The 23,079-nt window shown below is 46.6% G+C and overlaps 1 pseudogene; it reads right to left on the bottom strand.

Annotated features, from left to right (window-relative positions):
• Positions 1-14,085: 14,085 nt before the first annotated feature.
• LOC125546991 overlaps positions 14,086-23,079 on the bottom strand; it is a 66,307-nt pseudogene continuing 57,313 nt past the window's right edge.

Here is a 23,079-nt window from a genome sequence, read left to right as displayed (position 1 = left end):
GTCTTCATCCGATATATTTTCCACTGGAGATGTTTGGGAAGGTTCACTATTAGCCTTTCCTTCAAAGTGAGTTTTCCTCAAGTTATACCGATGCTGTCGCAGAGCAGACTTGAAAACATGGGTGCAAGCTTGTTTGGTTGCATCATCTTGGCTATCCAACTTGAACCTCATCTGTTGAAAATTATGGGAGTCTCATTGTCAGCAACCTAGAAAGTGTGGGACAGAGCAAGATGATATTACTAGTTTCCATACATAACCATACTTACAGAAAAATGGTCGAGGAAGGTGTTGAACTGGGTTCCGTCTTTGTCATTCCTGTACTGAATCCATGTTGGGAGGATATGTACATGACACCTAACGGCAACCACTGCCTCTGATACTAACTTCGCTGACTCTGTAGCATCACGTTGCCTTTTTAAACCTGCCTCAAAATGGATCTCCATTCTTCCTCCTCTAGATTTAGTTAACCTATCGAGCATTATCCCTGATGTTTTTTTCCTCTTGCGCCTAGGTGCTAGTCCAACAACGAACATAGGAAGTGTTAGTGTACATCAAACTGTGAGACTACATATAAAGATGCATGCAACTGTAACTTGTCTCCAGCAACTACCTTCTTGCTGTTGAATCTCACTAGGTTCATCTGATCTTGCCAACTAGTCTTGTGTCAAGAGTGCTTGGGAAGTAGTGTCAGGTGGCAAGGGAGCTTGGGAACGTGCTGCTAGCTCAGTTGACACATGAGTAACTCGTGCAGCTGGTAGTACCGTGGAAGGTGTTGCAAGAACTAGGGCTATCTCTGCTTGTTTGGTGGTAGCTATTTGTTTCTGTTTGGATTTTTCTGCAGCTCGTGTAGGATGGGATACCCTGTTTGTAGAATTTTCCGCTGGACTTTGACCTTCTATTGCACCATCAGTACCAGCAGAATCTACAGGATTCTTCCAGTTCCCATTCCCTGCCATTCTGTGTTTCTTCCTCTTTCTCTGTGCCATGTTAAGTCAAGCCGACAAGAAAAACGAATAACAATTTAGTTCTTTAGAACAAATTGATGCGTGATACAGACAAACTAAACTTTGATGTTAGACAACCACATGATAGGAGGATGTAATATGTACGAAAAAAAGGACGGAAGAGATAACCAGAACTATGATGTGTAAACTAAGCAGAAGGCATTTCACTAAATTAGAAGCAATGCAATGGAAGGTAGACACCATATGAAAGATGCTAGAAATATCGCTCTGCCATGTTAACAGTGTCTCATCATAAATGGCGTTTAAACAAATGTGAAGCAGTACAAGAAATAAATCATATGCAAGATGCAAATAACATCACACTACCAAGTTAGAGGTCTCTTGTCATTAGTGCCATTGCATATTCACAGCTTATGATGTGTAAACTAAGGAGAAGGCATTTCAACAAATTAGAAGCAATGAAAGCTAGACACCATATGAAAGATGCAACGAATATCACTCTACCAAGTTAAAACTGTCTCGTTATAAGTGCCATTTCAACAAATTAGTAGTACAAGCTAGAAAAGAATGCGAGATGTATCCTATATCACACTCTGAAGTCAAACGTGTCTTATGATAAGTGATTGTTGTAGGTTGCACAATAGTTGTAATTTGATGTAAGAACATGGTGTGATAGACAGATATTGTATGTTCTAGAAACAGGAACACGTGTCTTATTCAAGTATAATGTGTAAAGTAAGCAGATGGAATTCAACAAAATTAGAAGCAATACAAGCTAGACATCACACATAACATGCAACTACATATAACAGTGCCAAGTTAGAGGGAGCATCGGTGATGGTGCACTAGGGGAGACGTGCTCATCATAAACACAGCTATCGGTGATGGTGCACTTGGAAATCATCTTGGGGGGATGGAGGAGTAGAAACTGTAGAGGTCCTCCATTTGGAAGGAGCACCTTTATCCGCTGCCTTGCTAACTTCCTTCCGCTTTATTGATTTTGAATTGTCAAGTAAAACCGACAAGAAAAAGCAATAAAATTCTCTCTTAAGAACTCATTCATGCATGATACTGACAATCACTACTTTGATGTAAGGCAAACACATGATACAAGGATGGATTATGTACGAAAAACAGGACGACATGGCATGTTCACAACTGCTTGTGTAAACTAAGTAGAAACCATTCCAACAAATAAGAAGCAATGCAATCTAGACACCACATGAAAGATGCAACCAATATGACTCTGCCAAGTTAAAAGCGTCCCATCATAAATGGAATTTCAACAAATTAGAAGCAGCGCATGCTATAAATCATATGAAAGATGCAACTAATATTGCACTGCATATACTAAAGGTGTCTCGTCATATTGATTGATGTGGGATACAAAAAAACAAAAGTTTTATGTAAGGACATGCTTAATAGACAAATGTACTATGTACTAAATACAGGAAGGCATGTCACATTAACAGGTATAATGTATAAGCTAAGCAGAATAGCACATGCAGTTTAACCAGATTGTAAGAATTAAAATCTATACACCATATGCAACATGCAACCACATATCACGCTGCTAAGTTAGAGCAAGCACCTGCGATGCTAGTGCAGGGGAAATGTGGTAATCAACTACAGGGCTACATTAGCTATCTTCATCTAGCCTTGTTGTTTCTTGAGAATCATGACGGGAGGCTAACGCTGCATTCTTTAAATGAGGAGTAGTCCACTTGCCTGACTGCCTCATCAGAAGTGATTGATGAGGGATATAGAAGAACATTAGTTTGATGTAAGAACATGGTTAATACACAAATGTACTAGTATGTACCAAAAACAGAAAGGCATGTCATATGCAAAGGTATAATGTGTAAGCTAAGCAGATGCAACTTAACAAAATTGGAAGCAATACAAGCTAGACATCCGGCTAGAGTGGTGAGCATGATCATCTCAGACCTGAGACCCTGGTGGGAGGAGGGCTGCTTCGCCACCATCGCGACTTTTTAGTTGGCTTCCAGGTGATGCTTGTCTTTGCTGGGCTTGTCACTGGCTCGTCCAGTGCCCTGACTAGCAATTTGTCTTCTAGTGCTCACGGGATGGTGGTTCATGTAAAAAATATATTTCCTTATCTTAATAAAGACCGACTTAGGCCTTTCGAATACAAGCTAGACACCATATGGAACATGCAACCACATATGACACTGCGAAGTTAAAGCAAGCACCTGGGATGGTGGTTCATTGCGAGTGAGGTCATCAACTCCAGAGCTACGTTTACCGTCTCCATATGCTCACATTGCACCCTTTATAGCATTGTAACGTTCCATGCTTACCCGTGTAGAAAGCGGGAGCAACTTCTCTCTTTTCTTTTCTGCTTCTCTCGAGGCAGACTCTGAAATATCCTTGCATAAAAACACAATAGTGAGAGTATGGGCGAAGTGTGTGCAGAACTAGTGCACGATAAAAGTAGCAGATAGCAGGTGGCTGAAAAATAAATGACATGATACATATGATAGCTCTACAACATTGCATGGCAAACAAAATTAGATTCTACTCCGTATGATTTTGTAATATATGAGCACAGGAAATGCAGGTACTCCTCCAACACACCACCACATGTGGTCATATCAAGATAACAGTCGACTAAAAATAAATAGGTCAGTTGATTTTTTTAATGAACCGTCCGATCTATAAGGAATGGGCAGATGGCCTTCGTCTACCTCCCACCAGTCACTGTTGACGATCTTTCTTGAACCGCCAGCGACCAACGGCCCAAACCCCTGCCTCCTCCGCCCCGCCCTCCCCTCGACCTCACACCACCGTTGTGCTTGGCAGCGCCCCCAGATCGGGCGCTAGTAGCTCTAGGCCCCACACGCCCCTAAGATAAACACCGAGGCGCTACTTCTCCGGCGTAATAGGCGGACTAGCTCCTATTAAGCTGGGGAATGCTTCCGTTAATTGGGAATCAACTTACTAGGAATTGAAATTCAGGGGGGCGACGGACCTCTAACTAAGGTGAAATAGTATATGAGGAGAAACCTTGTGCATCGCGAGTTACTAGGAACATCTAGTATCAAGAAGAAGCGGTCAACTACTGTCTTCTGTGGGATGAATACCGTGCAAGCAGACACGTAAGATTTGCACAAACAAGGGAAGAGGAGGACCCTTATCGGTTGCCAGTGTGGTCTCCTCCATATGTCGCGGCGATCTTCTTTTTTCTCCCGGGGAACCGATGTTTTGGAGAACCGTGGATCCTTGGACAAACCCATGGCCAAATTGTTGATTGTGTTGCCGTGGCCGTATATCGGCGGAGGGGAAGCAGATCCGAGGTGGCGAAGGACGGCGTAGTAGGAACAACTCCGGTGCGGTGGAGAGTGGCAAAGTTGGAGTGGCAGCGGTGAGGCGCAGGACGGCGTGGTTGAACTGGCTCGGGTATGGACGGCTCGGCCTCGGCTTCAACTACTAGCCGTGGAGGGCGTTGTGGTTGAGGTTGCGGTGGATGACGACGTCGGGGTATCGGCTCCGGTGTGATGGAGGAGGGCGGCGGTTGATGGGTGGGATGGGGTGGCGGACGGAGGACGCCGGGGTTTCGCCGCTTGTGGAGAGGTAGTTTTTGCGCCCACAGAGTATGAATGGGGAATCATACGGGTGGGTGGGGGGAGAACCATGTTTAAGTCTGGGACGCGCTTGTTTTTGGAATTTTTGAACAGAAGATGGGACGCGCTTGTTTGAAATTTGGGGAAAGTACAAACTCCCCTCTTAAATTTCATACCTACTATGGGTCGGGGGTAGGATGGTAGTCCCAGGTGCCCCAAATAGTGGGCGGGAGCGATTTCGGCCGCGCGCATGTGTGCTTAGGCGGCTATTGTGTATGAATGTTTTTCGAAGGCGGTTGCGTGGCGTCTAGATGAAGCTACAAACCTACCCCAGTTTAGACCTTTGGACGTCGGGCCGGTAGGTTTCACGGGTCGGAGTTACTAGAAAAGTAATTTCCTTGTACTACCAAACATTGGTCTCATGCGGTTTTGGGCGAGTAGAGGCTCTTTTGGCGCTTCATTCGAAATTTTGAAACACAAGCATTCACGTTTAGAGTACTCTTGAACTTTGAGGATTGACCTAAATAGACAACATTGAATTTGACCTTGTATGTTTGAAAACCTCATTAAATTATCTGCTTCTTTTTGAAATTTTGACACTTGAAAATCCTATAACTACGATTATTTTTGAATGGAGGAGCTAAATTTGAATCTATTTGGTACACGACTACATATGCTATTATTTACAAAATCAGAGCAAAGATTGGTGCCCCCATAATTTAGGTATGATTTAGAAATGCCATGATATCAAATTCAAATAATTGAATGGACTTCATGTTGAATTCAATTTTTTAAACCACCTTAAGTTGAATTCAAATGTATGCTAGTTCATAGGTAGCTATTTATAATGTTCATTGTGTAACTTTCGTATGTATAATGTGCTTTACACACACAACATGAACTATACTCACGTTTATATTCGATTGCTAAAGCGATGCATTGTCTGTAGTTCAAAATATTAACTATGTGGATCAATTGTGTCGAATAATAACATAGACATGCTCAAATTCGATAGAATCTAGATGTCTGATGGATCAATGACCGTTCCTTACGCGAATTGCAAATATCATGATCCCATCCTAATATTTGGATACAATTTATATCTTTAATCAATGTGTACACTATATCTTATGTGAATTGCAAAATACTATATCTGATGTCTTTTACGTGTAGTTTCACTCTCCATCAGTGGTCTCACAGATGCTGACACACTCTCTCCCGAGGTGTCTTCTCGCACACATGCTCTCGATATAACCCTCCCTCCCTCTCGTAACCATTTACGACTGTTTTCACTAACCTTTATCACAAGCACTCTTCCTGTCGCAAGCATACGCACGCACAATCCCCATCGACCATTTCTATATACATAGACTTGCCTACATGTCTCCTGTACGCACATTATCTTTAGGCCAGTCTCTCACGCATTGTCTCACACCTCTCTTCCTAATCGACGAGTATGATTCTAGCAGAGCATTCTGTAGGATGCCCCTTAAAGTTAGGTTGGATCAATAGTAATATTAGAGATAAAGGGGTTACCTTAGTCTGAGAACCTAGGGTTACAAATCCTAGCCAGCTTTGTCAGTGGACACAGAGTCCTTCACAATTATGTTATCTTTGTGTTGTACGACTGGTCATCCATGGGTCTCCCTAAATGCGTCACGGGCCGACTGATACGTCCATTTTGCATCATGCTTTTATATCGATATTTATCGCATTATGGGTTGTTATTACACGTTATGTCACAATACTTATGCCTATTCTCTCTTATTTTACAAGGTTTACATGAAGAGGGAGAATGCCGGCAGCTGGAATTTTGGGCTGGAAAAGGAGCAAATATTAGAGACCTATTCTGCACAGCTCCAAAAGTCCTGAAACTTCACGGAAGTCATTTTTGGAATTAATAAAAAATACTGAGCGAAGAAAGTACCAGAGGGGGCCCACACCCTAGCCACGAGGGTGGGGGCGCGCCCTACCCCCCTGGGCGCGCCCCCTGCCTTGTGGGCTCCCTGTCAGGCCTTCGATGCCCATCTTCTGCTATATGAAGTCTTTTACCCTGGAAAAAATCATAAGCAAGCTTTCGGGAAGAAACTCTGCCGCCACGAGGCGGAACCTTGGCGGAACCAATCTAGGGCTCCGGCAGAGCTGTTCTGCCAGGGAAACTTCCCTCTGGGAGGGGGAAATCATCGCCATCGTCATCACCAATGATCCTCTCATCAAGAGGGGGTCAATCTTCATCAACATGTTCACCAGCACCATCTGCTCTAAAACCCTAGTTCATCTCTTGTATCCAATCTATGTCCCAAAGCCTTAGATTCGTACCTGTGGTTGCTAGTAGTGTTGATTACTCCTTGTAGTTGATGCTAGTTGGTTTATTTGGTGGAATATCATATGTTCAGATCCTTTATGCATATTAATACCCCTCTGATTATGAACATGAATATGATTTGTGAGTAGTTACGTTTGTTCCTGAGGACATGGGAGAAGTCTTGCTATAAGTAGTCATGTGAATTTGGTATTCGTTCGATATTTTGATGAGATGTATGTTGTCTTTCCTCTAGTGGTGTTATGTGAACATCGACTACATGACACTTCACCATTATTTGGGCCTAGAGGAAGGCATTGGGAAGTAATAAGTAGATGATGGGTTGCTAGAGTGACAGAAGCTTAAACCCTAGTTTATGCGTTGCTTCGTAAGGGGCTTATTTGGATCCATATGTTTGATGTTGTGGTTAGGATTACCTTAATACTTCTTTTGTAGTTGTTGATGCTTGCAATGGGGTTAATCATAAGTGGGATGCTTGTCCAAGGAAGGGCAGCACCCAAGCACCAGTCCACCCACATATCAAATTATCAAAGTAATGAACGCGAATCATATGAGCGTGATGAAAACTAGCTTGACAATAATTCCCATGTGTCCTCGGGAGCGTTTTCCTTCATATAAGAGTTTGTCCAGTCTTCTCCTTTGCTATAAAAAGGATTGGTCCATCTTGCTGCACCTTATTTACTTTCATTACTTGTCACCCGTTACAAATTACCTTATCACAAAACTATCTGTTACCGATAATTTCAGTGCTTGCAGAGAATACCTTACTGAACACCACTTTTCATTTCCTTCTGCTTCTCGTTGGATTACGATAGATCCCCTACACTTGTGGGTCATCAAGACTCTTTTCTGGCGCCGTTGCCGGGGACTGAAGCGCCTTTGGTAGGTGGAATTTACTGTCACTTGTTACTATGGAAATTAATCTTTGAGGGGCTTGTTCAGGGTATCTTCACCCCAAACAGTAGAGCAAAGAGTTGCTCCTCAACCTACTGGACCTACTGAAAATGTTTACTTTGAAATTCCTTCGGGTATGATAGAGAAACTGCTAGCTAATCCTTTTACAGGAGATGAACATTGCATCCCTATTTAAACCTAATCTATGTGGATGAAGTTTGTGGATTATTTAAGCTTGCAGGTATGCCTGACGATGTTATCAAGAAGAAGGTCTTCCCTTTATCATTGAAGGGAGAGGCATTGACATGGTTTAGGCTATGCGATGATATGGGATCATGGAACTACAACCGATTGAAATTGGAATTTCATCAGAAGTTTTATCCTATGCATCTCACTACAAAAAAAAGACACATCCGTGACATTTTGGGTCGAACGGAATTTTTTTCTATCATACATATGACACTTCTATGACGATAATTGTGACAAAACCCGGTATCATCATAGATGTGGTGGGCTCCTACTTCTATGACAAAAAATCATGACAGAAAATGGGCTTTTCATCCTGGGCGGGCCGGAGACGCAGCTGCATGACATTATTTGGGCCGTCCATGACAGAAAAAACCGTGGTAGAAGCGAGGGGGAGGAAAATTTCAGGGAGTTCCCGGTTACGGTGGGAGGTCAGGGGCCAAGCGATGCGCGTTTCTCTCGTACACGTACGGGCGCGTGTGCGAGGCGTTGGCTCTAACTGAACCCGAGTGAGGCGTTGGGCTCTAACTAAACCCGAGCGATTGCACTGTAGGCTACGCGTTATTGAACCCGAGCGATCGATTGATGGCTGTTAACTGAACCCGATCGAGCGATTCCTTCGCTACTGCTGCTAATTGAAGCCGATCGATGCTGCCTCTGGAGGGGGGGGGGGGGTTGGATGAACAGTCCCGGTGGGGGTGGATGAACAGGACCCCGTGGTGTTGCCTCTGGATGAACAGGACCCTGATCGATCGAGCCGGTTGGGGCTGGATGAAAAGGACCCCGTGGAGGGCTGGATGAACAGTAGACGGTGGTGGGGTGCCCGTGGAGGGGTGGTTGAACAGGCCCCCGTGGTGTGGAGGGTTGGATGAACAGTAGATGGTGGAGGGGTGGTTGAACAGTAGCCGGTGGAGTAGCGCGCGGTGGAGGTTGGATGGACAGCAGCCTGTGGAGGCCGGAGGAGGTCGACGGTGGATGAACAGTAGCTCGTGGAGGCTGGAGGGGGTCGACGGTGGAGATGAACAGTATCCCGTGGAGTCCCGTTTTGCGCTACGCCACACCTCCCGATGAACAGGAGCCCCGTTTCGACCGTAGCGCTCCAACACAAGTCCGTTTCCTCCGTTTTGCGGTACGCCACACCCCTCCCTATCAACAGGACCCCCATTTCGACCGTAGGAGGTCCGTTTCCTCCGTTTTGTTGTACGCCACACCCCTCCCTATCAATAGGACCCCCGTTTCGACTGTAGGAGGTCCGTTTCCTCCGTTTTGCGGTACGATACACCCCTCCCGATCAACAGGACCCCCGTTTCAACCGTAGGAGGTCCGTTTCCTCCGTTCTGCGGTACGCCAGGCCTCGTTTCCACCACCTCTTCTGTCCAAGCCCTCCCAATGAACATGACCACGCATTCCGTTCTGACCCAGCCGCATTGCCTCTAGATGAACACGGCGCATTCCATTTCCTCCCCATGAACACGACTACGATGCTGTTTCTCTGTTCCGACCCAGCCATGTCAACGAGCCCTCGCCGTACGTATGCGCGAGTAGGCGTTCGAGACCCCGCCCGTATTTACACATACATGGCCGTATTTTCTTTCTTGCACCCTGGCTGCTGTACGTACGTGTACATGCTACGTGCATGCCTCTACTACGACACGTGCGCGCCTCTACTACGACACGTGCGCGCCTCTACATCCACCAGTATATATGTACGTACACGTTCGCGACCAGAATGACAACGCTACACACGCTTCGACTAGGTGGGTCCCGACTGTCAGGCACTTCCTTGCGTGCGAAGATGTAGCTGGTGGGTCCTAGCAGTCAGGGGCAAACGTTTTTTTTGCAAAATACGGTGGCCCGTCCGGTGGGTCCCCGCTGTCAGGTGGAGGAATAATTATTTTGCACATAATAAGGAGGCACTTCCTTGCTGCGGCCGTGGACCGAGCTGTCAGCCTCTGCACGTACATTCCACGTCCGATGGATGCCGTTCCTTGACCATGTTGACCACGTCGTGCCGAGAGCACCAGGGCGGTGGACGACGGTGAGGCCTAGGAAGGGGACGACGGGGAGCCAGGGAAGATGCGGCAGTGGAAGCCCGCGCGGAGAGGAGTACGAGGGTTCACTGGTTCGGCTGCGGTGTGAGGCTGCCATCGCCGCAGGGCCTGGCCAGCGATGGGAATAGTAGGGGGCAGTGAGGCCTCCGTGGCAGCATAGCCGGCCATGGGAGGCAGGAGCATGCGACACGACTGGCGCTGCTTTGGGCGGCTGGAGCAAGAAGACCAGAGGTTGAAGAAGCACTACCGCCGTTGGATGGACATCGTACGGTCACTGGAGCTAGAATCATTCATATTGACTAAAGTTGACAAAGGCCCCCATCCCAGTCAACTTAGTAGGCCCACAAGTCAGCCTCCCACCATGGTGGGTCCCAGCTAGCAGGGGGAGTATTCATTTTTTTGTGCGTAATAAGGAGGCACTTCCGGTGGGTCCGAGATGACAGCGGGGGGAACATTTTTTCGCAAAATACGCTGGCCCATCCGGTGGGTCCTTGCAGTCAGGGGGGAAACGTTTTTTTCGTGAAATAAGGTGGCCCATCCGGTGGGTCTCTGCTGTACGGTGGAGGAATAATTATTTTGCGCGTAATAAGGAGGAACTTCCTTGCGGCCGCCTGGACCCAGCTGTCAGCCTCTCCATGTACAGTACTCTTCCGATGGAAGTCGGTCGTTGACCACGTTGACCACACCGCGCCGAGAGCACCAATGCGGTGGTCTGGACGATGGCGAGGCCTAGGAAGGGGACGACACGGAGCCAGGGAAGACGCAACAGTGGAAGCCCGCACGGAGAGGAGTACGAGGGTTCACTGGTTCGGCTGCGGTGTGAGGCTGCCATCACCGCAGAATAATAGGGGGTGTTGGTGAGTAGAGGGATGCCCTGGCCAGTGGTGGGAGTAGTAGGGGATGGTGAGGCCTCCGCCGCATCGCAGCCGGCCACGGGAGCCAGGAGCACGAGGTTTGGGCGGCTGGAGTAAGAAGACCATAGGTTGAAGAAGCACTACGGCCGTTGGATGGACATCGTACGGTCACTAGAGCTAGAATCGTGCATATTGACTAAGTTGACAAAGCCCTCCGTCCCCGTCAACTTAGTAGGCCCACAAGTCAGCCTGCCACTATACTGGGTCCCAGCTAACAGGGGGGTATTCATTTTTTTTGTGCGTAATAAGGAGGCACTTCCTTGCGTGCGAAGATATAGCTTGTGGGTCCGAGCTGTCAGCGGCGGTAACGTTTTTTTGGTGAAATACAGTGGCCCTTTCGGTGGTTCCATGATGTCAGGTGGAGGAATCATTATTTTGTGCGTAATAAGGAGGCATTTCCTTGCGTGCAGCCGTAGACCCAGCTGTCGGCCTCTCCACGTAAAGTCCACTTCAGATGCATGTCGGTCATTGACCACGTTGACCAGGCCGTGCCAAGAGCACCAGGGCGGTGGACGACGGTGAGGCCTAGGAAGGGAACGACACGGAGGCAGGGAAGACTCGGCAGTTGTTTCCCACGCGGAGGGGAGTACGACTGTACGAGGGTTTACTGGTTCGTCTGCCGTCGCCGGAGAATAACAGCAGGTGTGGGTGAGTAGAGGGATGGCTAGGCCAGCGATGGGAGTACGGTGGGGCGATGAGGCATGCGCAGCAGCAGAGCCGGCCGCGGGAAGGAGGGGGCAGACAGTCCCGCCGGCGCCTGATTGAGCGGCTGGAGCAGGAAGAGCAGAGATTGAAGAAGCACGACAGCCGTTGGATGGCCATCCAACAGTAACTGCTTGTGTGTCAACCTTTTTTAGGAAAGCCTCAAATCTATGGAAAACAGCATACAACCCATCTACCATTATTTCTAATAATTTACAGCCCATTTTCTATTTATTAAGGTTTTTTTGGAGCCCATATTCTTTTTGTTAATACAGCCCATATTGTGGCCATGGTTAAAAAATTATATGAAATTTTGCATATTTTGGTGCGGTCCGAACTGTTTTTAATCCCAAAATTTCGACTCACATTCAAACTGATTTTGAAAATAAATGTATATCAATATGAAATCCAACAAATTTCGACTCAAATTTTGTAATTTCAAATCTCGAAATGAAAAAAAGATATTTGATACTAATTGCCGGTTTGATGTGTTTAAAAAATGTACAACCCATTTCTCATTACTGATGGGCCATTTTCTCGGCCAGCCGAATGAAAGCTGTCCTCGTCTTGAAAGATTTGCAACCCAATAGGCCTGACAAAGCGACTTACTTGGCTGTGGCCGTGGACCCAGCTGTCAGCCTCTCCACGTACACTACTCTTCCGATGGAATGTCGTTAACCACCTTGACCACGCCGTGCCAAGGGCACCAAGGCGGTGGACAACGGCGAGGCCTCGGAAGGGGACGACGCGGAGCCGGGGAAGAAGCGGAAGTGGATGCCCACGCGGAGAGGAGTATGAGGGTTCACTGGTTCGGCTGCGGTGTGAGGCTGCCGTGGCCGCAAAATAACAGGGGGAGTGGGTGAGTGGAGGGATGGCTTGGCCAGTGGTGGGAGTAGTATGGGGACGGTGAGGCCTCCGCGGCAGCACAGCCGGCCACGGGAGGAAGGAGCATGCGGCACGACCGGCGCTGCTTTGGGCAGCTGGGGCAAGAAGACCAGAGGTTGAAGAAGCACTACGGCCGTTGGATGGACATCGTTGACCATGCCGCGCCGAGAGCACCAGGGCGGTGGACGATGGTGAGGCCTACGAAGGGAACGACACGGAGCCGGGGAAGATACGGCAGTGGCTGCCCACGCGGTGGAGAGTACGAGGGTTGACTGGTTCGGCTGCCGTCGCCGGAAAATAACAGGAGGTGTGGGTGAGTAGAGGGATAGACAGGCCAGGGATGCGAGTATGATGGGGACGGGAGGCGGGAGCAGGCGGTTCCGACGGCGCTGGTTTGGGCAGCTGGTGCAGGAGGATCAGAGATTGAAGAAGCACGATTGCCGTTAGATTGACATCTAACGGTCTGACCTTGTGTACGCATGTACTTAGTAGGCCCACAAGCCAGCCTCCAAATCTGTGGCAGACAACATAAATCCTATTTGCTATTTTTTATAATTTGTAGCCCATTTTCTAATTCTTAAGTAATTTATTACAGCCCATTTTCTGCCCTGGACCACGGTCAAAAAGTCCAACCTTATTTTGCACATTTCGGTGGAATCCGAACTGTTGTAATCCCTAAATGATAAACATTTTTTAAAGAAATTATTGATTTGCCAAAAAAATCATTTTGTTTTTGTAAGCAAATAAGATGTGGGACAAATTTAGTTGGTTTAAGGGAAAACCAATGGTAAAAAATTAGCGCTGGGTGGGAAAAAACAACAAAAATAAGGATGTAAATATGAAAAGGGAATTTTATGTGTTTTCAATATAATGATACGTGTATATGAACTAGTAAAACTATAGGTAGAGCTTAGAAAATGGATGTAGGACATGCGTTTCAAGAGGAGAATAGAACTGGGCTGTGTGTTTGATTCAGTAAAAAAAACTACCTGCGGATGTTGTAAGACAAAATATAACTAACGCTGGCAGGCCAGAGGCCAGTAGATACCTTCTGGATCTTTGTGCCCCATTATCCTCATGGGGTGGGCCTGTTAAAAACAAAACAACCCTGGGCAATCTACAGCCCAATGGAAACTTGCTCGACCAGAAAAAACAATATACGTGCTCAATAAACGAGAGAATTCTGCAAGTACAAACTGATAAATGGGATGCAGCACAGATATTGTTTTCTTATCGTGATAATAAGTGCATGCACTTGTTTCGAAAAAATTGGAGAACTGGGAATTCGAACGGCAGGTGCTTATGCTACCCATCAAATAAAAATCAGGTGCCTGAAAATTCGTTCCGAAACAAATGATTCAGCTTTATATCCACGTCGACCCTCGGCATGATGGTTGGAAGCAAATGCAAGTTCATACCAAAAGATCGTTAACAACAATACCAACTTGCGGACGACAAGGTAGTACAACTATCAATACCAAACTAACTTATAATCTTTTTACTCCTGGTCCTAGTGTTCGTCTAGTAGAAAATCTTGGAGAGGACCATCTCCCGCTCCTTCTCTTGTTCCAGGTCCCCGAGGTGGTACTGGTGCATCACCCAGTTGGTCCTCTGCTGGTCGAAGTTCTTGTTTGTGTGCAGCACCAGAACCTTTTTTGCTGCCCGTCTGCCGGCCGTTGACCATCACCGGCAAGGTATTGCCGGTCTTGTGCCACATCGCGTACATGCCGCACTCCAACTGTATCTTGCGACGCGTCCACGTGCCCCTTTTGAATGCCCTGGAATTGTGCTGGAAGAAATGCTTCCTTAGGCCACTCAGTGTGATACCTACAGTATTGTGGAATACAAGTTTTAGTGTACCTAGTTGGCATTTTCATAACATCTTTGGCATGTTGCAGTCACTTGTTTCACTTTTTATTAACTGTCAATTTGTAATTGCTTCACCAGGTCTGCGTCTAAAAAGAAAAATGGATCTATAAACAAAGGAATATGTTTGTGCAAGTAGACGGCTGATCGGTGTCTTACCTGGAAGTTTCTTAGGTTGGGTGTAACATATGCCATGCTCGCTATCGATGGTTGGTATGAACAAATCGATGAGAGACTGAAATATCGCGCTGTCAGCACTCACTTTGGCCTCAAGGTGCTCGATCAGCTCCTGATCCATGGGATCGAACTTTACGCCAGCCGGCAGCACCGGCCAATCCTTCTTCGACTTGCATCGGTAATTCCAGTTATATGGTACTCAATGTATGATCAATCGACTGTTTTAAGTGAATGATGAAAGATTTCGACAGATAAGTGGTACTCCAAATCTGAAGTCCAGAATACCCGAACACGCCGCCGGGATTCTTGTGTCACCTCACGTGCAACGTGTTGTCACGTCAATTCAATGTGTGGACATGATGAATAATTTGACCGACGTATACTAGTACTGCTACTGTACTACTTAATAGTCGTATTTAGTGTCACAATTTATACATAGGTTTAACTAACAAGTACGCACTTGAAGCCTAACTGATATATATGGCTTCTGCACAGCATCTCCATCATCATTATCAGTACATCCTATGCAGGTGAGTTAGGATGAACTTGATCCCAGGAAGGTATCTATCCTTCAAACCAGAGGAGTGCTTCAAACTAACAACAGTACATAATATCCAACAAAAGAGGGTCGTGCTACAGCAGCAGAATACATGGCTCGGTCTAGATATCAGCACGAATCAAGTTGTGCATATTTGCTGTTGGGATGAACCACATTGCCGCATGTCGGGTTTGCAAAAGCCATCCATCGCATGGAAGCTTGATGCCTTTCACACACTAAAGATTATCTGGCAACAAGCTGTGTCGTCGAATCTCTGGATATGGTGATTCATGAAACCCATGGTATGATGTGTAAACACAGCCCCCCCTCGCGAATGGAAGTTGCATAGCACAGTAATCATCGTCCGTGATATGATCGATGATTGGTTGGATGATCGAATAATTGAGCCCGAGGAACAAGGAGTGGTTGCCGAGGCTGTAAACCCACCTCCAGTTGAATACGCCTACCCCAACGGAGCTGGGATCTTTCTCGAACACAAAGCAGCCATAGCCATCAATGTCACGAACACCCCACGCATTGTACTGCATGTGGTTTGATGTAATGGTTTGGTCAATTTGGTACATGCGAATGAGCATCAAATGACCGCTGTCAGCTGAACGAGCGATAAACCACCACCCATCGGCTGGTATGATTATAGGTCCTGGAATCATGAAGGCCAGCGCATTTGCGTCTGCTGCAACAATTCAAATTGGAGACCAAAAGGACAAAAATAAACAATCATGTTCAGAGTATGTGTGGAATTAAGATTATTATAAAAGTGACACATATCATAGACAGAGAATTGCAATGCCGTGGTCATAATCATACCCCAAGTTTAAAAAATAAGCCAATGGCTTTCATATTCTAGCAATATGTCATGGTTCAAACATCATGTAACAATGAGAGGAAAACACCTATGACAGCGCCTACTCATATTCTACCATAGCACTTACTACTACTGTTCTCATATCAACTCTAAGCAATAACATGCGTTGTTATAAAAATCTTGTAAACAAGAGTAACATATAGCAATCATGATGTTATGCTCATAATATGTATTCTAACAATCATTAGATGCCAATTGTTCTCATATCAACTCTAACAATAACAAGTGTGGTCATAAAAATCTAGGAAATGAGAGGAACATATAGCAATGATGTGGTTATAGACATGCCATGCATTCTAAATTTGTAACAAATGAACAGGCAGTCGTATTCATAAGGTAAAGATGAGATGAGATAGAACAATTACACGATGATAGATTCCACCAGTATAGGTAGCCAATTTGTGCGTCGACCGCGTAAACGATGCCATCGTGCACTATAGCATCAGACAGAAATGTTTCCTCAACAGGATTGATGATGAGCCATAACCATGTATGGCGACCTTATTCTAGATAGACTAATCCCTTATTGAACAAGGCAATGAGCTTGTAATCCATGTAGTCTTCTGATCGTGTGGGAACTTCGCAGATTACAACTTTCTGCAAACAAAGGTCGAGCCAAAAGCTTGACGCGTCTCATGTGTAGTAGGCAGGAGTGTCCGGCGGGCCGCGAGGCTCAATGGCGGCGGTATCCAAAGATGGAAGGGTGATCTCTCACTGGGTGTAGATATCCATGAGATGCCATGGACTACCAGATTGGTGGATGAGGACGATCCAGTTGGCCTTCATGCCCGCTCAATAGTGGCCGCGCATGAAGGGCAGGTGGACGGGTAGTGGTAGCATGTCGAGGAGCACCACGGCAACCTCCGTAGGATCGTCAAGTCGGTGTCTGGGCCACCTGCGAGGATCGGGCATCAGCAAGCAGGGTGTCTTGAAAAGAGCCGACCGGTTGCAGAAGAGTAGATGGTACAAAGACACCGAGCATGCGGCCAGACGGACGGTGCTGAGTACGTCCATACGACTACAGATCTGCTCCAAGAGAACATCAGGGAGGGAATTCCAATCGCGGCTCTGCGTGTCAGTCAGTTCTGCCATTGGGGTTTTCGGTGCCTGCGAGCCAGCGGGGAAGTGGATTCGGGCGGGCGAGCGAAGAAGCTTCTCCTCGTGTGGCCGAGCAGTGAGCGGGGGGATATGGTACGCGCGAGCTACCAAGGAAGATGGGGCGGGAGGGCGAGCAGTGAGCGGGGGTAAATGGTGTGTGGCCAACGATGGGGAAGAGAGGAGGAAGAATAAGAGAGGAGGAAGAAGAGTGGAAGATGGGGAAGAAAGTGCATTCAATCTCAATTCTACTAGTACTACTACCAGGATATACCGTCCTTCGGAGTGTAAATAGTTACACCGATGACATGTGGGTCTACCACAACAGGGCCCATATGTCAGTTAATGGAGGACAGAGGTGCGTAGGCGTATTTGCGGAAGCATGCTCTACTGGCAAACATGATGGTAGTACTCGGTAAGGCTGATTTAGTAACACCAACACGCTGGTTCAGCTTATTAATTACGTGTCCCATCTGCTGCAGCGTGAATTGTCACTTCACTGTGAAGACTAGTTGAATAGTTCTCTCTGAACGAGATGGGGAATAAATGGATCGCGAGGACTTCCTTTCTACAGTATCCCTATGCCTCTACGCTCACTTCACTCATTTTGCTCCGTACCTAGTCACTTGTTGAAATCTGTAGAAAGACAAATACTCCGTATTTGAGAACAGAGGGAGGCTTTTACTCCGTACTACTCCTTCCGTTCCAAAATAGATGACTCAACTTTGTACTATATTTGGGAACAGAGGGAGTATCACCATATGGAGGGAACAGAGGAAGCTTGAAATATAAACATGTCAATGGGAGGGAGTAAGCCCCATGCATGCATGCATGCAACATGCAACACTCACACGTACACATGGACGCACGCAACACTCACACACCCATGCGGCACACAGCACACGACACAACACACACGCTCACACTCAAGTGCTCAACCTACTCCCTACGTCCGTGAAAGACTGTACATTTAGAGGTTTACACATTGACCAGGGCATAATGAATTCCCAAAAGTAGCAGACTTACGTGTCCATGCGACCATTGAGATAAGAAGATTAAATGAAGGCCGTTGCATGCTGTAATTAAGGATAGACATGTAGCCTATACCTACAACACAAGTTGGTGCATTAGTCAATCAATATCGATTTAGTAGATTAAAGGCTAAATGCATTGGAAGTGTAGATGTACATCATGTAGTACACTCTTTGTTGGAAGACCGACGGAGGACACGTGCATGCACTCACCTACACAGCCAGGGCGGTTCGCGCGCAAGGGTTGGACTCGTGTCGCGCCTGCGTAAAGTTTTGTTCAACTGATTTCTTTGCTCTGCCAACTGACAGGTGGGTCCCAGAAACTAGGTGACAATTTAACCAGTCAACAAAGTGCCACATCGACTATGTGGCCAGTCAGTAGGGTGCAATACGGTGCTCTACGATGAGCTAGTGATCGCATAATCGCCGCAAAACTATATATAGTGACCGTAAAGAGCGTACCGTTACATACGTTGACCGCCAGTGTATTTTTCTCGTTTCAAATTAAGCCATATTAATCGGAAAGGACGCAGTATGGACTACTACTACTAGTACTAGTACTGCTTTGATGTGTCTCGTCAACTCGCCGAATGAGGAGAAGCTTGCTTACTACGCCTCTCCCTCGCCCACGCGCGCGGTGGTTCGCAGGACGAGGAGAGGGTTTTGACTACAGTGCCCTCTCCCTCTCCCTCGCCCACGCCCATGTGCGCGGTGGATCGCAGGACGAGGAGAGGGTTTTGACTACAGTGCCCTCTCCCTCTCCCTCTCCCTCGCCCTAGCCCTCGCAGTGGACGTGCAGCAGTTCAATCGGTGTCAGATTGCCAGAAGCATATTGTACTATAGTATCATCATTGTTGGACCTTCCGAAGAGGCGAAGAGCCAAGTGCAAGGTTCACGCGAGTACGAACTGTTGAACCTCCCGAAGAGGCAAAGAGCCAAGCGCAAGGTTTTATAGTTGTCATCCTAGTAGGAGTGTATTAGTACAACTATAGCGAACGATGCTACTGTATGATGCCGCCACGTCACGTATATCCAAAGCTGTGCCACCTTTGTTTCTCAAAGAGCGTGTTGGAGCCCGTGCAACAACCACACAAGTTGCACGTAGACATAACACATTTACTAGTAATAAACTCTAAAGGACAAATGCAAGTATGCCACACAAGTTCATCTCCAACTCATGTGATAAATTTGTTCACGACTAGTCTACATATATTCACAGCGCTACCGTTCACAATTACCGTACTCCACTTACACGTTATAGATGGGCTACATGTCGTCCTCCAGGTTCCAGTCCCAGGTGTTCTTCATGGATGGCACGATCCATAGCGGTGGGCAACGGGAATCATTGTCGCAGCTTTCTAGTCCGGTTCCACACGATGGAGACTCATCCAAGCTGATCGGCATAAATTAGGGATAGCGTGTCCCAGCATGTCGTTCATCCGGCGGTGCACACTGAAGACACAACCATGCTTCATGAACGGCAGGCCTTCCATGTCATGCACGGAAGGTGGCATCCGCTTCACAATGGGGCAGCTGTCCCCGATGAAAAGCGAGTACCCTCCAAGAATGTTCCTCGGCACCCACGTAGCATTACGGGGGTCGAACTCGGCGCCGTTCATCTGGTACACGCGGCATCCCAGATCTGGACACATGGTGACGAACATAGTCAAGGTCCATGCATAATAATGTTGTGCTCAAATGTGGCGGTTAGTAATATTGTGCAGCAAATAGTACTACTCCGGTATAGAGGAAGTAAAATAACCAGCTTATTATATATAGCCACTCTTGGCTACATGGATGAGATAGTAAGACATGGAAAAACAATAATGGTGGTAGCTAGTGGGTTCAAGTCTTCAAGGGCCTAGCTAGCTATACGCGTCCTCCAAGGAAAAAAGTACTCCTACTAGTACTACAAAATATACTACTAGTACAACAATGAAAGAGAAGGCGAGAGGGTTAAAAAATGGAATACCTGGGTAGATGGTGACGGTCCGATCGTGGTAGATTATGTGACCATGTTGCACATCAGTGGTACCATGGGTAACGACTGCTAAGATAGTTGATCCCAATATGCCAAAGTCAACTACAAGGTTCCAGGTTAGACCGAATCGTGGATGCAAATGCTCATCCAGTATCGGCGATCTTATTTTGATCGGGGGATGACTGGTCCCTGCAAAATAATGGAATACCGTTAGGGATGCAAATGATGGTTTGTGCATTCCGTTTGTAATCTCCCGTACCGTAGGATGTCAACCAAATGAAACAAATCCCCTGGCTTGTCACCGCAAAGATGCGGCCTAGATGGCGCACGGCGTCTTCGAACATGTAGGGGTACAAATCTGCCGCCGCCAACATGCGCCAGCCTCTGCCGTTACTGCCTCCTGCATTGATGGCAATCCTTATGTCGAACACCGTGATGAGATAGTAATCATCATAGCCGCGTCGCTTTGTCGGCGGGTCCGCAATTGCTATCTTCTTCAATCTCATGTAGGCATCATCATACGTATTCTTGCCCAGCCAGTCTGGAAGGCCGATCCCAATGGTGGAGAACGGGTCTACCAGAACAGCCGCACTGCTGTGGATGTTGTGCAAAATCATGGTGGTATCCGGCCAGAGGTATGCAAGCCAATCTTCGTTGGCACTAACCCAGACCTATATATAAGGCAGTGGGCAGCGGAGAAATTACGGGATGGCAATGGAATAAGTAAGTACTACATGATCAAACTCCATTACTGACCTGCTCATCGGACAAAATCCGACTACCTCTCAACGTCGTCAACTCTAGCGGAGTCAATGTGCAACCATGGCCAAGGAGCGGTGGACTGTTCGAAGAATTGTCCCCTAGAAGAACCTTCTCCTCGAGGGCGCATGGAAGACCAACAAGCATGGCCTTTTCCCAAGCATGTTTAAGCAGCGTCTTGAAAAAAATTGGTGCAGGAAGCACCGAGTCTTGCGGCGGTGAGGACGTCAGAGCGGCGTGCGATTTCTACCAGAGAATCGTCGTCCAAGGTCTCCCAGCCCCAACGAGGAGGAGAACCGCCTGGCGAATCCATGGGAGCAGCGACGAACTGCCTTCTCTTCAAGGGGAGGGGAACTGGCGCGGAGGAGATAAGAGCATAGTAACCGCAGGGCCTCGTCCCTTCCAACTGTAGATCGTTCCTCAGCGAAGGGGTGAGGCTATTATTTACTACTCTAAATAATAGCACTAGTAAGAAATTTTTGGCACTAGGTAGTAGTTTTTGGTACCATGGAGTACTAGTACTAGCATTATGGAACGTTATGGGGTTGCATTATACTGTAAATAATAGCACTAGTAAGAAATTTTTGGCACTAGGTAGTAGTTTTTGGCGTGGATTAAGAAATTTTGGGTATGTTTTTGCCATTTTTTGTACACGCTAACTAGTGTCAAAAAACGTCCTACATTATGTGACGGAGGAGTACGTACTCGTACTGTAGCAGTACTAGTACTACTTTTCTCAACTACTCCTAAAAAAGGCACCCAATTAATGCTCTTGTTTTTCTCAAAAAAGTATGTTTACCAATGCATTAATTACAATGCATGCATGCATAAATTACATTCATTGGTCAATTTTCTCTTAATACTTGCATGCAATGATTTAATGCACCTTGGAATCTAAACATGTGATGGGAAACAACCAAATTGAGCCTTATAAAATGGAAAAACTAAAATTTTGAGATGAGCCTGATGACCCACAAGTATATGGCATCTATTGTAGTCCTTTCGATAAGTAAGAGTGTCGAACCCAACGAGGAGCAGCAGGAAATGATAAGCGGTTTTCAGCCAGGTATTCTCTGCAAGTACTGAAATAAGTGGTAAAAGATAGTTTTGTGACAAGATAAATTGTAACGAGCAACAAGTAACAAAAGTAAATAAGGTGCAGCAAGGTGGCCCAATCCTTTTTGTAGCAAAGGACAAGCCGGAACAAACTCTTATAATAGGAAAAGCGCTCCCGAGGACACATGGGAATATCGTCAAGCTAGTTTTCATCACGTTCATATGATTCGCGTTCGGTACTTTGATAATTTGATATGTGGGTGGACCGGTGCTTGGGTGATGTTCTTACTTGAACAAGCATCCCACTTATGATTAACCTCTATTGCAAGCATCCGCAACTACAACAAAAGTATTAAGGTAAACCTAACCATAGCATGAAACATATGGATCCAAATCAGCCCCTTACGAAGCAAAGCATAAACTAGGGTTTAAGCTTCTGTCACTCTAGCAACCCATCATCTACTTATTACTTCCCAATGCCTTCCTCTAGGCCCAAATAATGTTTAAGTGTTATGTAGTCGACGTTCACATAACACCACTAGAGGCTAGACAACATACATCTTATCAAAATATCAAACGAATACCCAATTCACATGACTACTAATAGCAAGACTTCTCCCTTGTCCTCAGGAACAAACGTAATTACTCACAAAGCATATTCATGTTCATAATCAGAGGGGTAATAATATGCATAAAGGATCTGAACATATGATCTTCCACCAAATAAACCAACTAGCATCAACTACAAGGAGTAATCAACACTACTAGCAACCTACTAGCACCAATCTCGGACTTTGGGACAAGAATTGGATACAAGAGATGAACTAGGGTTTGGAGATGAGATGGTGCTGGTGAAGATGTTGATCGAGATTGCCCTCTCCCGATGAGAGGAGCATTGGTGATGACGATGCTGATGATTTCCCCCTCCCGGAGGGAAGTATCCCCGGCAGAACAGCTCTGCCGGAGCTCTAGATTGGTTCCACCAAGGTTCCGCCTCGTGGCGGCGGAGTCTCGTCCCGAAAAGTTCCTTCTTGTTTTTTTCTCATCGAAAGACTTCATATAGCAGAAGATGGATGTCGGAGACCCACCAAGGGGCCCATGAGGTAGGGGGGCGCGTCCTAGGAGG

Source organism: Triticum urartu, chromosome 3 (genome assembly GCF_003073215.2).
Source record: "Triticum urartu cultivar G1812 chromosome 3, Tu2.1, whole genome shotgun sequence".
NCBI classification, from domain to species: Eukaryota; Viridiplantae; Streptophyta; class Magnoliopsida; order Poales; family Poaceae; genus Triticum; species Triticum urartu.
This window is presented reverse-complemented; position numbering and strand designations above follow the sequence as displayed.